The following is a 14,000-nucleotide window of genomic DNA, read 5'->3' on the forward strand; positions in this document are numbered from 1 at the left end:
GAATTGCAGTGGACATGGTGCAGCTGGGAGCACCCGGACACCTCCGCACGAGTCCATAATTTAACCAGGTACAGCTGGGCACGAACACTGTGTGGATGAAGTCCAGATACTTCAGTTGCTTGTCCACGACCTCACAGTTCGCTGGATATTGTTGATCGGGTCCTGCCTGGGCTCATGTGGTCAAAGTCTATTTACAGTTTCTGATGTGGGTGCATCTGGAGCAGTGGGGAGTCCACTGTACACAGTTCTGGACGGCATTCTGACTCTGGAGATTGTCTACCTCCTAAGACTGCAGATGACGTGACAGCCTGGGGCGCCTGGAAGTCCAGCGGCAGAGCAGCAGCAGTCTTCCCTCTCGTGCCAGACCTCCATCAAGCAGGAGTCTCCTCGAGGCCCTTTCGCGGGCTTCCACAGGACTGTGTGGACTGTGCTTGCCTATCTCAGGCCCAGCAAAGACGTCTCAGAGGAACAGCCTACAGGACCACATCCTAGTCTCGCATGGAGCCACAAGGGTTGTTGATGCAGGGTCAGCTTGCTCGAGCCATCCGGATTCAGGTGCTCTGGCCATAGTGCAAAGTCTTCAGGTGACCAGTCTCTCGATATGAGACCTCCGTGCTTCCGGATGCCTGACGTGGAGCTGTCTCAGATGCATTCTCTCTCAGCGATATTCCGCTCTCACAGGAATTTGTCAGAGGCCCTTGTCCGTGGATTGCGGCGGGACTGCGTGGGCTGTGCGGGCCAATGTCAGCCACGCCAAAGGAGTCTCTCTGAACTCCCAACAGGGCCACGTCCTAGTCTTGTGCAACCCCAAGGGTGGATGGTCCAAATGATCTGGTCTGCTCTCACCGGCAGGCGTCTGGTTCACGGAGCTCATGGCAAGTGTTCAGGTGATAAGTTTCTACGTTGCCAGACATGCCTTGTCAGCATCGGTTCTTGTTGCTGACTGTCTCCACTCAGGTGGTGCTGTGCTCCTCCTTCGATGATTGGGCGATGCACCTCATCATGATGATGATGTTTTTTTTTCATCCTTTTGCAGATCAAAACAGGTGGCGGCGGCTTCGTCAGCGGAAGGACCACTTGATGGACATAGGGGCCACGGCGGGTCTTGTGTGGCCTGTGCAGTCGGCGTCAGGGATGCTATCACAGCCAAGCAGCCGGTGACAGGTGACAGGACGGTCGTACTGGGAAGCGCGGGGGACCACCCGCATCGCTGTCTTCAGTGACGTCTGCTCACCCCAGTGACTGTCTTGTACTGATGGGTGCCTCCTCATCTGCTCGCACGAGTCCTCAGTTGTCACTCTACTTCCTTCCACTTTCACACCTGCGATGGAGTTGATCTGTGGTGTGACCGGTCTGTCACACTCCTCTCATTTCTTGTTGGCATCGTGCCACTCTCTCTTCTCCTTGGTGTGGCGTCGTGCCACAGGTCACATGTTGCGGCACATGGACCTTGCGCTGCACCTCTGCTGGTACATCTTCCTCTTTGTCCTCGACGTGGCGTGGTGCCACGGGTCGCATGCTGCTTCACATGGACCTATCACTGCACCTTCGCTGGTGCATCTTTCTCGGTCGCAGCCTCTCACAGGCTGAGTCCTGCGGGTAGGACATGATCTGCTCTTCAGGCAGACCTCTCCCGGTCTGGTCCGTTCCCGGATCCTCTTGGTGGACCTTTCTCTGGCAGGAGGGTCACCGCTCTCTTCCTCCTTCTCTTCACTCGAGGGCGCCATTCTTGCGCCTCGAGGATGCGCTGCTACGGCGCTCACTCTTGCCATCTGCTCTGGCAGGGTCGGTCAGTTCAGATGACCTGCTCACTGATGGGTCAACAGTGGCCATCTTCCGTCGCTGTGGCCAGCTGACATGGCCTCTTTTCCCGTGCGTTGCGTTACGTCACGCTCTCGGGTACTCTCTCCATCTTCACGGACTTTACCCATGTCGTCACATTCTCGGGCGCAGCTCTCTGTGCTCGCTGCGCACGTGTCAGTCTCTTTTTTTTTCTGGGCGTCCTGTGGCAACGCCTGGCATGTCCTGTTCTTGTCCTGCGGTGATGTCCATCACTGCTGGGGCATGTGGCGTTCTTTTGGCGGTGGCGGCGGACAGCCGCCAGAGGCTGCGCAGACCATGCGCGCTCTCTTTGTACCTCACGTGGCACTTGCGTCCGTTTCTCACCGTTGCAGCTTGGCTGGGACAGCTGCAGTCTTCTCCTTCCCTTTTTTCAGCGTCGCCCGTGTCGGTTCCTTCTTCTTCGCCGTTTCCGTCTTCTGCGCCGTTTCTGTCTACGGGCGCAGTCTTGGTTTGGGGCAGTCACTTTCTGAAGGTGCTGCTGTAAACTTGCCTTCATCCAAGCTTCTCTTCCCTTTAAAACAGAAATAGGGTGCAATACCAACTCTGGCCACTGGATGCCAGTAGTGCACTTTTTTTTTCTAGCTTGAAAGACAGTCTTTCCTGTTACCGGCTCGTTTGTTTGAACAGATGCCGGCCGGTGAGGAGGGCGTGCTGCTGGGAGGACTTCTCATGCTGGTGGGGGCTGCAGGTAAGTGCAATTTTATTTATTTTCTTATCTCTCTCTTTTCTCTTCTCTCTTTTCCTTTCTGTGTTTTTTTTTTTTTTGTCCACTTTTTTTTTCCTAAAACAGCACAGCCTCGTTTAAAGAGGTGTGCAGATGGCACGAATTTTAGTGAGGGGGGTTGGGGGCTCCGGGTACTGTTTTTCTCCTTTCTAGGTGCGTGTGAGCACCTCACTTCTTCATTCAGTTATTTGTTGGAGGTGGGGGCGCGGCCCTGGGCATCTGGTGCGTGCCTGCACCATGTTATTTCACTTATTTCGGTGCGTGTCTGCACCTCTTGCTTTAGTTGCTGCCAGGACGAGGGGGGAGCCCCTGGGCATATTCATTTATTTTCCGGATGCCTGGTGACACCGTCGCGGGTCACTTGTTGCGGCCGCAGCAATCCTCCGGGCTGCGGCCGTTTTGCCGGCATTTTCGAGGTGGGGCGGCCCTGGGCACGTTTTCTTTGGTGCACGAGTGCACCATTGTTGAAATGAAAAGGGGGCGACCGGCCCCGGCACAATACTTCTTCCCCTCATGGCGCACGGCTTGCTACAGCGCCAATTTAAAAGTACCCAGGGGGGGAAACGACCCCGGGTCTTTTTCCAATCTTGGTGCTCGATCGCACCATGTTTTTTTTTCTTTTCTGTACGTGCGGCCGCAGCAGCATGGGACAGCTGCGGACCGCGTTTGTTTTTCTGGGGCGACCGGCCCCGGCCATTTTTTTTTCCACTTTCTTTTCACTTTTCTTTTGAGGGCGCGCAGCAACCCCCTGCGGGCGCGCTCTATCTGACTCTTGGGGGGGGGGGTGGGCTCAGGGCAATTTCTTCGGGGGCACCGGGAACACAAGCCTCACAGCGCTTTATTTACGGCGCCCGCAGCCGTTTTGGCAGTGCTGTGGGGCGCGCTGATCAGCAGCACTCACCCCCTTTTTCCTACCGATGGGGCTGGAACTGCACGGCCTCACTTCTCCTCTTTCTTCCACCGATTAGGTTAATGTCTGCAACCACGTGGGGCTGCAGATCCCACTCGTCGCCATTGTAATGTGGGGCCCTAGGCCCTCATGCTAGTAAAGGAAGGGACGCAGACACGGTGGTGGGGTGGTACTAAACTGGCCCCAGGCATGTGCGCCCGGCCCCTTTTATTGGCAGGGTCACCTGACTGGTGACGCCTGTGTTGGGTGGGTGTGTGTTATACAAGTAAGACCAGCCCTCAGCAGAGTGGCTGACAGAAACACTAGAATGAGTCCAGCTGGACTCTACAGCCCCGATTAGACGACAGGCCGGACAAACCTTGTAATCTAGCTAGAGCGTGAAATAATGTCAATGACAGTGAGTGTGAAGTAGTTTACAGCCCTCAAAGAGATAATGCAACACACATTTGGACCTTGGCCGGCCTAAAAAAAAGTAGCTCATTAATCAATTAATCTATGGCTGACCATGTCATGCAGCTTGAGCACCGACGGACGGATGAGAGGCCGCTGGAAGCCTCTGGACTGAACATGTATTTATTATTTATTTAACTATTACTCTAGCGCGCTTGTGTCCACAGCCTGTGTGTCAGAAGAGGGAGGAGCGTTCCTAACAGGAATGAGCTAAAACATCCCACTGGGCAGCATGCTCGGCAGGTAACAGTGGATCTCATTACTTGACAACAAAAGTACGGGAAAAGAAAACTGTAATGCATCTAATTCTGTTGGAGGTCAATAATGAGAGAACTGATTCGGTGAAGAAACACTGCACCTTGCTTATTATTCGTGTAAAACATGGAAAGTCTTTTTGGAAGCTGAATGGAAAAATAAACTCACAAGTACACTTCACTGCACAGAATTGTGCACAGAAATGCTTAGTATGGAGGGCCGTGCGTACCCTGCTGGAGTAGTGTTTAAGAGGCTTACCCTTTATGGTGCTGGTATCCGATGCATATGCTAGGCAGCAGCTCAAGATGACTGTGATAGACCAGCAGCGGCTCTCACTCCTAAAAAGGTTGGGGAGCTCTGTTGAGGAGAAATGCAGCAAGCTGGAACCAGCAACTGCATGAAGGGAAGGCTGATAACACAAGATGAAGGTGCTGCAAGCAGAGAACAAGGTCTCTCCTTCTCAAGTCAAAGCTTGTGCCATTGTGCTTTGTAAGAGAGGTCGGGGAGATCAAAATCTTAATGATAACTCATGGTCTCTCCGATTTTCCAGAAACATCTCCTGCTTTCACAGTCCATCCCATTGACAGCATCTTACGTCCCAGCCAGGTACCCTTCACAGTGTTTTTTTGCCACCGTTCTTCAGCAGTGCTAACTGGATAGAGTTCAATGCCTCCACACCAGGTGGGACAAAGTCATAGTTGGTGCACCGGCCCGCGCAGCCCTTTGATATTTGCACCAGAAATGGTTTGACCGCTCGAAGCCATGCACAGGAGGTAACAGGGACACAGAGTTGGAGTGCTGGTTGTGAGAGGGGTGGAGAGTCTAAGGGGACAGAGGTGCAGTTGAGGATGTAAGAAGGATACATAGATATGTTTGGATGTAGGATGGGCAGAGGTGATGCTGTGGATGTAAGAGGGATACAGAGGAGGGCTGTGGATGTAAGAGGGATACAGAGGAGGGCTGTGGATGTATGAGAGATACAGGGATGGGTCTGTGGATGTAAGAGGGACCAAGAGATGGGTTTCTGGATGTTTGGAGTGCACAGAAATGAGGTTCTTGATGTAACAGGGAAAAATGGGCGTGTTTGTGGATGGATCAGGGCAGAGATGGGCAGCAGTAAGGGAAAATGTTGAGGTAGTGTGGGGTTAGGAAAGCAGGGAAAAGGATCTGATTGGGGGTTTACAAAAAGAAAAACAACAGAAGACGATGCCAAAAAGAGGGACCCAGTGAGGGGTCCAGAAAGAAAGGGGCACGCCCACTGGCAACGAGGTAGGGAGAGAATCTGACACAGGTTGTTGGTGAGAATAGAACAATTGTGGGGCGCGGACATGTTGCCAGAGATCAGGGAATTAGGTACAAAAGTCTCCGTAGTACCTGCCTGGTCACCCAACAAAAGACCGGGAAAACTAAGCAGTGGTTACTAGAATTACAAGTGCCGGATGGGCACGTTAAAATGATCGAGGCAGTGACACTCATCTGGACACGAACTAACGTTTCCGCGCGTTCAGCACTTCTCCTTGAGTGTCATAATCTCAATCTGTCAAAACCCAATAGGAGAAGCCGACTAGTGCTTTAATCGGTATGAAAAGCAGTAGGCCGCCTTTTCTCCTAAAACGTCATGTCCATGTTAGAAAGACTTCAACTAACTCCCTGTTGTGGGCATCTGTGTTTAAACTAAGAGTGGTTTACGGAAAATGAGACGGGGGAAGAAAGCTCATGGGCTTCTGGGAGAGTTACAGTTACCTAAACAAGGCAGGAGCCTCCCAATCCGTGATGCCGAAAACTTGCAATATTTACTGCGGGGAAAATCGATGTCAGAGACCCAAGGGCTGCCAACTGGTGACGCACATGACTGTGGAAGTCTCAGTGCAGGTTCTGGAGCGTCTCACCCTCGGCTCCCATAGAAGTGGGAGAGCTGCTTTGTCTCCAGAGCTCTGGAAGGACGCAACTGCTAAAATATCACAGTTTCCAAGAAGTCGCGAAAGTAAAACACAGGCTGGCCTGTTTGAGGTGCCGTTTCCAAACCTCACTAGAAGACGTTACTGCAAGTTGGAAGGAGTTCATCTATTATTTTCAGTTAATTTGTCGAGCTCTGCGAGTCTGTACGTCCTCATATGAGTGGGAAAGCAGTGCACCAGGTGCGTATTCGAGTTTGTATCTCCTGCGATTTTCCACCAGTGGCCTTGATATTTGGTGGAATCCACACAATGGAATGGCATGATTTTTGCTGACGTTTGACAACAGAGCCCTCTGCTGGCCAGAGAGTGCACCCAACAATATCCACAGGTAGCACTTGCTTTTTTATATCATGTTAGGATGACACTGATAGTTGAGGCAGTCGATTCTAATTCAGAGGTCCAGGCATTGACAGCATATCTATCAACCCATTACCTAGAAAATGCGTATACTCCCTGTAACTCATCCTTTCTTTAACATTTGAGCACCGAGTGCTGTATTTGTAGCATGTCCTGTAGCACTGGTAAACCATGTCCTGTGTGAAGGTTGTTCGTAGGCAACTAGGCGATCGTCTGGTCAAAAGGCAATTCCTTTTCAGGTTGTACTTCCTCTTTCGGCAACTTGCACGCTGCTGTCCATAGGGCACTTCCCCTAACATCCAGCAGGTGGCTGAGGGGGTGGAGTTAATACCTTAGATTCTCAGCCAATCAGGTTCTGCCTGCCACAGTATCTAATCACTATGTCCTTTTTGTGTGTTGTACTTGGAGACACCTATCAATGAGGAGAGAATAGTATAGATAAATTGAGTTCAGCCAAAACTATTTGACAGAGCTTGGACAAGTGAAAGGCTAAAAGGTATAGTGATTAATCAAAATGTATTAGCATGAATAAATAATAACTAAAACACATAAAGCCTGATCCTGAAATGCTGCTGATAACCGACAAATTAGAATGCCCATGTGGATCTATGATCACAACCAAGGGAGGATGGGAAAGTGGTTGGGAAACAAAAGGACGAGCGAGGTATAGGATACAACAATGCTAAACCTGATTGGAAGCATTGATGTGCTTAAAGGACTGTTTTAATTTTAAACTAAGCTTGCGTTTTAGTTGTTGCAGTTTTCATTGGGAACAGACAAAATACTTGCTCCATCTATCCAGAAGATGCACTGCATTTTGACTTTTGAAAGAGGTTCATTTCACTACCCCAACTAACTATTTGAAAGGGACAGCAAACTGGCTTGGAAAAAGGTTGTCCAACAAGCAGCGTAAAAACGAGTTAGCCTGACTCGAGGAATACAAAAAGTTAGCAGCCTAAAGCCAATTTTGAAGCTGTCTTGACAGACTGACATGTAGCACTAAAGAGCTGTTGTGTATGATCATTTCACAAATAAATTTAATATGTCCTATAAAGGAACCATGAGGAACTTGCAGACAATTTGTACAGATCTCGCATACAGCATCTGTGTCATCATTGTTGAGTATATGCAGATAGTATTTCAGGACTGCAAGAGTCGGGATTCTCCCTGAACCAAGCTCACATGGTGGGAGCTTCTTTCCAGACACAGATGGACCCAGAGATTTTCTTGTTCATTATCTTCCCAAGTGTGGTGTCTCATAGGATGTGTGAACTGCATGAAGTTGGAACTGCATAAATTATCTCTGTTGTTCTTACAGTTCTATATCTATCATTCACTGAAGTTACATTTGAATCATAAGCCTAAATTAATGTATTTGATGAGCACGTGAGTCTAGTGGTTGCCACATCCCGTTGGTGCCTACAACAACTGAAAAAGTTGGCTACTTTTGTGACAAGGACCAATTAACTTTTGGTTCCTACAATTGCAATGTGACCACAGCACACAGATATAAATAGTCCAATAACGTAGCAAGAATATGTATGCCTGGTAGAACGGTTAAGGTTGGAGAAAGAATACGTGAAGATCCCGAACTCATTGGAGAAAGTGTCTTTAATTATAGGCACAGTCTGCCTCAAGATTGCGTGTTCTTCAAAATACAGACAACACGTGTTTACTCACTCAGGTGACTTCCTCAAGGCTAGGCCGTCCGGCCAGATAGACAATCTTGGAGAGCCTGCGGTAAGGCAAGGGAGTAGAGCTCTTGCAAAGAAGAAGGTTAATTTGAGGTGGTAACTTCAGAGCATTGAGTTCCTCATATTTTCAAGGCTCGACCACTGACTTTTTTAGATGTAATGTCGTGTATGTAATGGTGCAAAGTATGGGGAAAAATAACTGCTTACGAATAGCAGTGGCTGTAATTTAGACCCGGCATACCTTGTTCAGCTATTGTTCAATCCCTCCCCAGCTGTATAGAAGAGCAAACAAATAAGGGTGTGATTATCAGTACAATGAGCTTTTGGCACTCCTGTTTGTGGGGTGTAATATTTCTGTTACTTGTAGGGTTTGGCCACAGGGTGGCTATTATATTAGCTTAGCGGCATTTATTCTTCTTGTTGACAGCTTTGGACCGTCTGTGTTTATATTTGTGGGTAAAAACTTTATTTCAAATTACATTATTTGCTGACAATTGGTACTCTAATTTTTCAAATGATGTCGTTATTTGGATTATATAGGTTGCTTTTGAGATATGACATAATTGTTTATTCCTAATTAGGTTTTGATACAGAATGCATTGGATGCTCTGTTCGCAATATGAATAAGAATATGACTGCTTAATTCGTATTGAATTTATGGGTATGTTTTATTTTGCACTTATTGTTGGATTATTTGGGTGTGCACAATTTTGAGTAATTTTGTATGTTCATACTTTTTTACTATTGGGTGTGGATGATTGGAATTTTTTGAAGCAGTGTTTTATTTTAGTATGTTTGTGCTTATGTTGAAGATGGGTTTTGTATATATTGTTTTTATGTAGATTAACACTTGGGTTTTTGTTTTTGTCTTTGTCCTTTTTTTTACATTTTTTTCTCTTTTTTGTTTTTGTTCTTTATGAATCCTCACAATAGGGACTATTGTATACATGTTCATGTTTGTCTTGTTTTAAGTGTTATATGTACATATATTCATGTTGTTATATATATTTATATGTATGTTTGTAAGTAATCTATATGTATCCTATTACAGCCCTGAAGAAGTCCTTTGTATGGAAGAAACGCGTTGGCTGTGGCTGTCTTTTATTGTGATGTCTGGCTTATTTTAAAAAGATAAGAATAATAAAGGGAAGATTTAAAATGGACTGATATTTATGAATTGGACTTTTTGAATATTGTTTAGGGTGGTGCACCATCAGCAATTGATTCACTTCCTGAAGTAAGTTGTCTCTCTCTAACCTCGAAAAGTCGAGAATATAAATGGAGTAACTTTATTTTCCATTTGCATTAAATAGTACCTGATCACCTGGTATTCCTCTGAAAAAAGAACTGCATATGTCAATGATTCTGCCATAGCAACCACGTACATCCCAAGGACCTAAAACAAAGTCTCACACACCCATCTCACCCACCCACACCAGGCTGGAGCCATTTCAAAGCATTCCTGAATTCTTAAACTCTTTGAAAACGAAGACCAGATGATGAAGAATGACAAAGAATGGTCTACTCAATTAACATACAGCGTGATCTTGAGTAATCAATCATTTAAGCTTTCCATTTGAAAACCTATAGAACATGATCGGGGTCACTTCAGAGTAACACTTAGTGCTATGTAAATCCATGTAAAGACAGCAAATTAGCCTACTTAGAATGGCGAGGTCAAAATATGTAGAAAATTGTCCCGCAACAAAAGTCTCTGGGACCCCACCTGCATGTTCCATCCATTGTAGGTGAAGCTCTAGTGATGTTACTGAAATAAAGTATTCACAGTGTGAAAGATGGCTGAAAATTTGTTTTTTGAAGAGCACAAACATGTTGGATGTTAATGAGTGTAACCAAGGAACTAACAGCTTCACTGTTTAAAGGTAGTATCCCTTTTACTCATCTGCTATAGAAGGCACACAAATACACATAGCCCCATGTGATATGCCCTTATCTCCACTTCCCATGAATTCTTCAAAGTCACCCCAATCATTTAGAATTCTTCTCAGGTACTGAACATTTTCTATTCCCTTAACTGCACCCGCTTTTTCTAATGATCGCCAGACTCCTGATGATTGCACCTCAATAGAAGTTTTACTTTGCTGTCAAGTGGGCTAAAAGCATTGTATATGCTGAATCCGTTCTCCTCATCTCATTCCTCTGAAGTCAAAGCTCCCTGAACATACTCGAAAGTGTGTCCTCGTCTTGGTTGCCCTGGAAAGTGTAGGAAGATCTCTGGTAAATAATCTCATCTGCTGTTCATGGGCCTTATATCAGACCTTGCAGTTTTCCTCATTCCTAACAGTTCTTCAAAATATCAATGTACATAGCTGCTCTAACACTGCAGCTTATAACATCCAATAAGTCTTCCTCCAAAGGAGTTAATTAGAAGAAGCTGCGGTTTTCCCTTTAAATTGGTGGTGCCCATATATCCTGGTGTGGGAAGCACGTTGCAGAGAAAGCACAGAAGCAAAAAAGTATAAGAATGCACTCACTTTCTTAGTCTGTCAGCATCACTATTGAGTCCGAGAACGTGACTTTGTTCTATCACACCTCCCAACCAAGAATCACTATGTAAATATGTTCAGCTCTGAAGCATACTGCATGCTATGTTTTAAAATGACTCAATCACTGAAAAGGATTATTTCCTATACAGTTTGAGGTTATTACTTTACCTAAACTCTTCGTGAGTTCATGACTCATGCCACATTGCATTGACTCTTAGTGTGACCCTGGGCACGTTAATATCTTCCATTAGAATTCAAAATAAATATACGTCAACATTGCTTCAAAGTGGAGGGATGATTGTTCCAATGCCGAATTCTTAGAAGGATTTTGCTTTCCAAAGCATTGCTGAAAGGCTGACTTGCACCAGCTGAAAGAAGTGTGCACAGTGGTTGCCAACAAAAAGGAACTTGCATTCCACCGTTCAAATCCTATTGGGGATGACATTTCAGATGTTTGTGAGTCAGAAGGTGTAAAGTTCACACCGATCTGAAAGAAGTGCAGTGAAAAGTCTTTATTCCATCTTTGCTGAATTGTAGTCTTCCCACGGATCTTCATAGGTCCTCTATGCTGTCCTTTGACATGTTATTTGAGTGTTTGAAAGCAATTTTGTAAATGTTTTACTTTGTTCTGTTGAGGACTATTGGGTGGGTGAACATCCCCTCTTGGGCATGCGTTAATTTGCTAAGTTGCCATAAGACTGAATAATAATTGCTAAGTGCGCGCCAATTATAGCCTACTCACCCTACAACCTATTTTCTATGCACACATATCTCCCTTTGCACATATATCTACCCAATAAGCCATTGTTAGGGAAATCCACGTTTACAAATCACCACCTACTCTTCTCACCACATCCTTTCTCCTCCCAAAATGCGGTTGCCTACAGAGTACAGTTTAGTAATACCTCTTGTGGTAATTAGACAGGGCAGCAAATCTACTCCGGACACCACACAGAAAGCCATGCCACATGGATCAGAGACCGAGAACCATTATTTCAGCAACATACAAAAGTGCAGGCTGTTTAAACCCGGTTACCCTGTTCAAGAACACCCTCCGCATAAAGTAGTGTGGATCGATCACATCACACTGATGAGTCCCGCAAGGACAGCACTCGCATGCTAGTTAACTTTATGCTCTTGAGCCAAGGGTTTCCAGAGATGGGAAAGCCATGTTTATAGCGGCGCTACTTCAAGACTTGGGCAAGCTCCAAATAGGATTTGAAAAGCAAGAGGTGGGCGTTCCCTCTTAAAACATGCATGTACTTGCCCGCTGCACTGTGCTTGTAATAAAAAAAAAATAAAAAATAAAAAATAAAAAAAAAAAAGAGTACAATCCAATGTATATTTTGTGAGCTCTTTTAGGAAACGTACTGCTTATATGGTGTTTGACACATTGTATGGAGTGGACGCTGATTTAGATGACTGGTCAAACAGGGCAATGCAACCATGAACTGGGTACAGCTTAAAACAAATGGAAGAGATCCTTAACAATGCAACGAAAAGATCAACAATTAGTCATCGTCCCTAATGTCACTCTTTCAACACCCCATCTCATGCATCTAGCCCTTTAGGAAACGTGTACTTTTCACGAACCCACTGATAAATTGGAGTCACAGAAGGTGGGGTTTTCCCTGATCCTGCTTAACTGCATTCGCTCTTTCATTCCTCGTCGAGGCCGAATTGGGTCGTAGGTAAGTTCGAAGCAGACTTGGTAAATTTCATGTATGCTGTCCAGCTGGACTTCACCAGAGGCCAAAATTCAGCATGAAGGCAGTGTGCTCACGTGAAATGAAGTTACCATTTACCTCTTTCCAAAAAGTGCCCACTCTTCTAATTCACCAATTTGCGCAAAGATCCACTTTTGGATCCACAGAAGCTGTTGGGTCAGACTGACTCGTTTCATGCACATTGATGTGGAGATTTTTAGTGCACAGTTCTACTCGAAATCATGATATACATGCAATTAGGGGGATGCAGTGTAAGTAACAATAACTCTCTGCCTTACCACAGAGCAATGGAATGAGTTCCCTTTCAGCGTCAAGTTTTCTACTTCCTTGATTTTCTACATTTTAAGGATACCATACCCCACCATTTTGGAACTCTGGGCCAATTTTTACACGTCAGACGTCTTCCTCTTTACAACTGCCTTCTTAGTTTTTTGTATCTTATGGCGAGAAGATAGGTACGTTGGAAGAAGCTCAGAACACAAAGGCAAAGCTGTCATGGTAAAGCCAAACGTTTGGTGCAGCAATGCTGAATTTTGGCAAAATAGAAGACCACTACTGCTTGATGATGACAGAAGTACACATAGGGTGGAGCCGGAAGGGAAAGCACCATTTTAAGGTGGCAGATTCACGGTTTAAGAGTTAATTTACTTGTTTGTGGCAGATATTTTTGTCCTGTTATCTACTGAAGAACACATCTTGCATAATCCTCTTTCCCCATAGAGGAAAGAAAGTGTCTGATGGATTAGGTAAGGCCTCCTACTTGCTCTGCATTCTTAAGGGAGCTGGGGCCCCGTCCCTGGAAGACGAGGAATAAGTGTGTTAACTTTGAGAAGAGCAAGTGAAAAGTACCACTCTACCGTGCTGGTAAGGGAAATAATATTAGTTCAAGGAAGCAGCTCAAAAGACCAGCCTGCAACCTCCATTTTCACTCAGCCAAACTGCCCTCCCGCAACATTCCTGGTTATATCCAAACCTCCGCATTCCATTAGTTGCACGTCAGTTCATAAAACAACATACTTCCCTCTTTACAATAGAATAATAACAAAAGATAAATAAATGATAAAGTAAGGGATAGTACATTGAACATTTTAACATTGCCCAAAGTAACCACAAGGGAAAAAACATAGTACATATATATCTGTAACCCACATTCTCACATGAAATTGAAGTCTTTCATCTGTCAGTGCATCGTCTTAATCTCGGACTTGTTACCAACTGCACAATCCACATCACACTGGGACCATTTTCAAGCTGCACATTTAGATCACCCTAGTTCTGTTCTTCCACGCAACCTGAAGTTAGGAGACAGGCATTTTGACCACTTATTTGATATTCCACACAATACCAACAATTCGACAATTCGACAATAATTCGACAAAAACACACCCCACTCTCTTCAATTGCAAAGGCCTGGAAAATTGTGACATTCCTTTCTTTACAACACATCCCACTTTGAGGCTCACCCAATCACAGTCACAAATTTGATGTGTAATTTCCTGCACCTTGTTCTGAGTCATTCCAGGCATAGACTTCAATATCCAGCCCGGTTCAACTCGGAACAGAGCAATTTATGCAC

At 45.6% G+C, this 14,000-nt stretch overlaps 1 protein-coding gene across 3 annotated transcripts in view; it reads right to left on the reverse strand.

Annotated features, from left to right (window-relative positions):
- Window positions 1–14,000, reverse strand: part of LOC138300066 (receptor-type tyrosine-protein phosphatase V-like) — a 573,371-nt gene that overhangs the window by 482,319 nt on the left and 77,052 nt on the right. The window contains exon 1 of one of the 3 annotated variants that reach the window (XM_069238933.1): window positions 13,582–13,682. The exons of the other annotated variants lie outside the window; for them this stretch is intronic. The gene's annotated coding sequence lies outside the window, so the exon portion shown is untranslated. Of the gene's footprint in view, window positions 1–13,581; window positions 13,683–14,000 lie in introns of those variants that run through there. 3 annotated transcript variants of the gene reach the window in all.

The sequence above is a fragment of the Pleurodeles waltl genome, chromosome 6, assembly GCF_031143425.1.
Source record: "Pleurodeles waltl isolate 20211129_DDA chromosome 6, aPleWal1.hap1.20221129, whole genome shotgun sequence".
NCBI lineage: Eukaryota > Metazoa > Chordata > Amphibia > Caudata > Salamandridae > Pleurodeles > Pleurodeles waltl.